Raw genomic sequence first — 6,135 nt, forward strand, 5'->3', positions numbered from 1 at the left:
TCCTTTTAGTAAGTAAAAAGCTGAAGGGAGACATCAATAATTTATTAGCACTTGGATTACATCCTCCAGTGCTTGTAGTTTGCTGCCTTCTTGGAGGAAAAGAGGACAAAGGCAATATTGTCTCTGGGCTTGTAAAGTCTTTGCATACTCTAATATGTTGGTGCTAACAAAGGATGCCTCATTTTGAGGGGCAGTCTAACTCAAATAATATAAATTACTCTCAACTTGACGGTCATAGCTCCAGGGACCACAGCGGGATGAACAACCAGCCTGTTGTTGTGTGATACCTTTCCAATTAAGAGCACGAAATGAGCCGGCACATAGGCACCCCTGGTGTAAACAGCAAGCCTGGTCCCCAGAGGGGCCTGGGCTTTAATGGCCAATGTACAAAACCTCTGGGGACCTGACATGGCTGGAGAACTTAGGTGCCCACAAAGATATGAGGACCAAGACAAGGGCCATCTCTAGAGGAGTGAAGTGCTGCTCTTGTCACCTCCTGCCATCATCACCTCCTGGCATGCTCACCATCTTGTCTTTACTTCTCAGCCCATCTCTACACTCTAGGCTTTTTCCTTCCATACTGTCTCCCTCCTGTTCTCTTAGATGTCCCTGCCCTGCCTCCTACTATGTCTTTCCTGGTGGCAGTGATGTCTTCTCTCGGGCTCTAGGTTTAGTAATGTTATTGCCATGTTGCGCAGACATGCCAGAATTCGCACTGACATTCGCTCTTTCCGTTCAGAATGAAATGTTCTCCCTTCTCATCTATTCCTCCGGCTCGTGCATTTCAAATTTGGCACCTGTCTCCTGTTTCTATCATTCCCTTATCTTGCTTCTTCTTATGTGCTATTTCCAATACCTGAACAAGCACCATCCCCCACAACTTATTTCCGAGCTTTTTCAATCTTAACCTCTCCTAGTTCTGTCCCTATTACTGTCACCAAGAGCTGCGTCTCATCTTACAGCACTCCCTTGAGTCATTCCCAAGAAGCACTTTGGAATAAGCAAAGACTATTCCTCTACTGACTGTATTGGAGCAGAATCATAGAGTCATTTAGGTTGGAAAAGCTCTTTAAGGTAATCGAATCCCACCTCTCTCTTTGCTACTTCAAACTGTTTCTCTTCTGTTTTGGGGCTGCTAGTGAGGGAGGATATCTCCAACTTCCACTGACAGAGACAGAACAGACACTGTCCTCTCAGCCTTAGGTAGGACATGAAGGGCCATGGGCAGCATGAGGGACCCAGAGCTTCCTCTGCCTTTCTCTGTACACAGGGGTTTTGTTTTCTGAAGGTGCTGACATTTCCCATTTCATGTATGCTGAACATACCTGCATAAAACTGGACAGATTGAGTCAGGCAGCAGCAAAAGGCCATGCCTACAATAGCCCACCAGCATCCTCCAAGGCTGATGATGCTGCTCGTTGTGCCAAGCCTGAGCTGATGATATACCCTGCTTTTCAGTGGGATCTAGTCGCTCAGCTTAACACTACCCAGGTTCTGTCCACAAAGTTCGTTGCAGCAAACAAGGACAAAAGTATTTTTAAAAATACTGTGTCTGGAAGAAGAGCAAATACGTGTGGTCCTTAGCAGGAAATACCTAACTGTCATGGGGCTTGGCCAACTTCTTTCCCAAGTTAAACTCAGAAGCCCAAATCTATCCATTGCCCTCCACAGCTCACGACTTGTGATTCAGCACAGCCATCTGGGCAGTGCCATTCCAGAGCCAAGTTGAAAATCTGGAGAGTTCCCAACATTTTCCCATGGGAAGAAAGCTGGGCAGTTGCTGCTGCTGTATGTCTCTGGAAGGCAGCCTGCCAGTGCTCAGGGCTGTTGTCCAGTGCCAAACAGACTTTTAAAATGCATGGCCCTCAGTGACAAACCAAAATGAAAAGGTGCACACACGCGTCTGAGCAATCAATGCTCCACACAGTGACACTGAGCAAGTGTGGAGTGATGCTTTCCCTGTCACTGTGCTACTGAAGAAAAAGGCTTTTAAATGTTGATGTTGCTAGCGGTACTGCTTGCCACTAACAGCAGAGAGGCTCTCTGTGAGCTTTCTCTGGCCACTGTTAGCTTCTTTGCTCCTGATGCAGGCAACTGTCATGAGAGATCACAATAGCTATAAACATATCAGAAAATAAAATAATAATCATTTTTAAAAAACCATTGAAGAGAACTTGCTATCAAGTAAATAATGATAAGAGAGTATTCTAGAAAGATGCTTTCACATCAGCCGGGTAGAGAAGCGTGTACAGCTGAACCTTTCTGATGACTTCACTTCCATCACTGAGTACCGCCAGTGAGGGAACAGTCCTGTCCTGGTGCCAGGCATACAGCAAACTTCACAACCACTGAGCCTCTGGAAAAAAAAGGGTGCGAGTTCCTAGCCTGTGGAAGACTGGCAAAAGCACTTCTTCAGTTCAAAAGTGGCTTGTTACTATGTACCAGTGCCACATCTAGGTGTTAGATGTGATAACAATACAGTTCTGGCAGTTTTCTTAGAATACCCCTCTTTCAGGCATCTCTTCCACCTTGCTTGTCCTTTTAGACAGTTGTTTCTCATTAGGCTGCTTGTCTCTCCCTACCCACAAAGTTGGGTGAAGCAATGTGTGTTCCTACTGGAGAAGGAGAAATGCACACCACCAGCATGCTTTTCTGGGAATCCCCAGCTTTTCTTGTCACTTCTAGGAAGATGGGAAACCAGCTCTGGCCTCATAAGAGTCCATGGGCAAGTACTCACAAAGATGGGGCACAGCTACCCACCACAGCCCTTTATGTTTCCAAAGATGAAAGCAAAAATCCAACTCTGTGTGACTGCAGTTAGTTCTGCCAGACCACTTAAATCATCAGGACATCGTGATCATCACTGTTAAAAACTCCTGGCAGATCTCACAGCATTAGAACAGCTATTTAGAGTTCAGTATTTCAGGCTTGGGTCTACTGGCGGTACGAGCTGCTGTGCATCCACCTACACTGAATACTGAGCTCCATAAAGTGAGTGCATTGCAGAGGCCACGCTTTCTGTTCCCAGAGTGTGAGAGTTGGAGCCTGGGAGAGATGAACTTCCCGTGGCGCTCCTTTCAGTCTATATTCTGGCTAGTGCAGACGGGATTTGGATAAAGGACGTATGCATCACTCTCATCCTCCTCAGGTGCAGAAGTATAAGGTTTTCTCCATGATAAAACAGGAAATAATCTGAAGAGAAGAAAGGAAGAAATCCTGAATTGCCAACAAAACAGCCAGTTCTTCAGGAGATTTGCCACAGAGGATAATAATCTGAGCATATCCAATGCTTTAAACAGTCTTAAATTGCGTGAAATATCAGGCTTAGGCTCTTTGACAGGCTTCCTTTAAAATCTATGACAGTAGACTTGAATGCATCCACAACATTGCTCAGATTTTGGCAGACAGATCCTGCAGCAGCAGCCATGAGAGACACTGTCCTCACCCCAGAGAAGCTGAATTTCAGAACCATTGCTTTTCTCAGTGATAGCAGGGGCAGAGGGCACTGTCAGACAGGGTCAGCTCAGAGACCATTTTCATTTAAGCCTTCTGTGAAGCAGTGACCGTCAATGACGATGCATTCACCATCTGTGCAAACACTGATTTTCACCTGCAATACTCTGCAGAGGCAGCGTTTGAATGACCTGAGAAACACGTTTGCTTGACTGCCCCTTCTAATTTCCACAGCAGTCTGTTCTCTGGAGTCTCAGCTGTAGGGCAGCTCACAATTTTAGCTGGGTTTTATTTCAATGTTGTAATGAGGGGAGGAAAACCCAGTGTGATAGTTCTATAGACTGAGAGAGAAATATCTTTATTTGCTGAAGATCTGTGTTATTTCAGGATATTTTAGTCTGATAAAAATGGCATTTCTATAGAAACAATTGATAAAACAAACAACAAAGAGGAAATGCCATGCTAACTGTCAAAAGCCAACATAATGTTTGGCAGATGCATTGCTAGAGATGAGTAATACTCTGCTGGTTTGGGCTTTTAAAATACACACCCCTTCCCCCTCACTTACATGGTTAAATCAATTCACACTGGGCAGCAATGTGTGCTTTTTATTGGTGAGCAACTAGAGGAGAGGTTTGATTTAAAATATCCCTGCTTCACCTAGTCCCAGGGATGCCCAGCAGCACTCGCTTGGTGAGGTGTTACTGCCATGGAGTCCCAGGGTTCCACCCCAAAAGTAGACCAGAGCTGCAGAAAAAGCCACCCAAAGCAATGTGGGTGGATCTCTGAGGATATTCGGGCACACACACCGTCTCTGCTCACCTATCATGTTCTCCTACCTGCAAGAAAGCTGCCATTGATTGTTTGCAATCCAGTTTTGCTCTTACGGATGCACATTTCTTTAAGAACATGTAGGTTTTTTACTAACACAGAGTCCAGACATGCTGCGCATGACACCATTGTGTGTACGTCCCTGCTTTGCTGGTGCAGGGCTCTCGCTTTTCTAGCTGGATTCCTGCAGATGATGGTGTTGATGTGAGTGCAGCCACTCCTTTGAGGCAGGAGTTCCATTCCTTCTGAGTTCAATGCTTAGCCCCTTGCAGAGTTGAACCTTTAGCACAGGTGACAACTTGCTACTGAACATTTTGTCCTATCAGACTCAACTCTTTTTTGCAAGTGAACACAAGTAAGGTCTTGTATCTTGGACCTATCCCATATTATCATCTGTTCTCCCTTCCCAAGCAGACCTGTGTGCTGCCCACCACCCTGCTCTCCAGCTACTCTGTTCTCCACTTCAGTTTCTGTCCTCTGGCAACAGATCACTAGGATTATCTGTCTCCTTGGTCACCTGCTTCTTAGACAACTCATCCCAATATTTGTCATCTCTGCAACACACATAATACCTTTGCGTTTACGGATTTACATTTTCTAATCTCACCAAGGCCGCTGCCATATTGTCTTTGTCATTCTCATCCCTGTTCTGTTTTAACCCAGAGAGGTTAACCCAAGCAGGTTCTGTCTGCTTTGGAAGACCAAAACCATCCTACAGAAAGTCACGAGAAACTATTTGCTTGTGGCAAGCTAGCAGGGGGAGAGGGAAATTGTCAGGGCTCGTTACAAGACTGATGATCTTTTAAAATCCCATAAAATAGCTCTCCTTAAGTGAGGAATGTTTGAGTTCACCTCCAAAGACTCTTAGAGATGTTCTGGTGGGAATTTTTTTGCTAGAATAGCTTAGCAGTTCACGCAAGTGTGTTGGTACTTATAATTTATAGGATAAATATGAAGATGCACAAGCATGATTTATTGATAGAGCATGAGCTATATATAGTGCCTTTAGCTCTATTATTAAAACTGAAGGTAAATAATTAATGGAATGCAGAAAAGATACATACAAAGCTGGCAGGTTTGATGGGAAGCATTCCTTTCTTGCAGTAATTAAAATTGAATATATTCTGAGTATATTTTTATGTCTTTCTGACAAAAAAGATTATTTACCCACTTCGCCTGCATGCTAAGAGACACTGTGTGTGGCCACTGAACCTGCCCAGCCAGGGTGAGAGAAATCTGGGAGGAAAAATGCTTATGTCTGTCAGGCTTGAATGCCACCCCATGCTCCGGATAGGATTACTGTCTGTGGGTACTGACCAGTTCCACCTGGTTGACGCTCAGATTAGTTTCTGATTTGCTATAACTCAAATAACACGTGTTTTGCACTTTGGCAAAGTTCGATGCTGACCAATCACATAAGAAGTATTAGAGAAAGGTACAGGCTTGCTTCAGCAGAAAGCAAGAGACAAAGTTAATGTTTTTTTTTATTATTAGAACCAGAGGACTACTCAGGCAAACCAAAATTCAGCTAGCCGTTGGTTATGTCTCCATCGGCCCCTGTCCTGCATTTAAGAGGGAAAAGCTGGCGGGCAGATCACCCTGAAGAACCATAACTCAAACAGGCCCTTTCATGACTCAGGACATGTAATTTACTGAATTGACTCAGTTAAAGACACATAGGGTCAAATATCCTGTAACACCTTTAGGGTATCTATTCACTGGATGAATAGTCATTCATTTACATAATTTCCATACTAACAATATCAGTAAGGTCAAAGTGACCTTACAACTAATTATTACATTTCCTAGAGTCAGAACAGCTGAAACTCATAAGTGATTTTCAGCCAGTCT

Source organism: Chlamydotis macqueenii, chromosome 5 (genome assembly GCF_036417535.1).
Source record: "Chlamydotis macqueenii isolate bChlMac1 chromosome 5, bChlMac1.mat, whole genome shotgun sequence".
In the NCBI taxonomy this organism is placed as follows: domain Eukaryota; kingdom Metazoa; phylum Chordata; class Aves; order Otidiformes; family Otididae; genus Chlamydotis; species Chlamydotis macqueenii.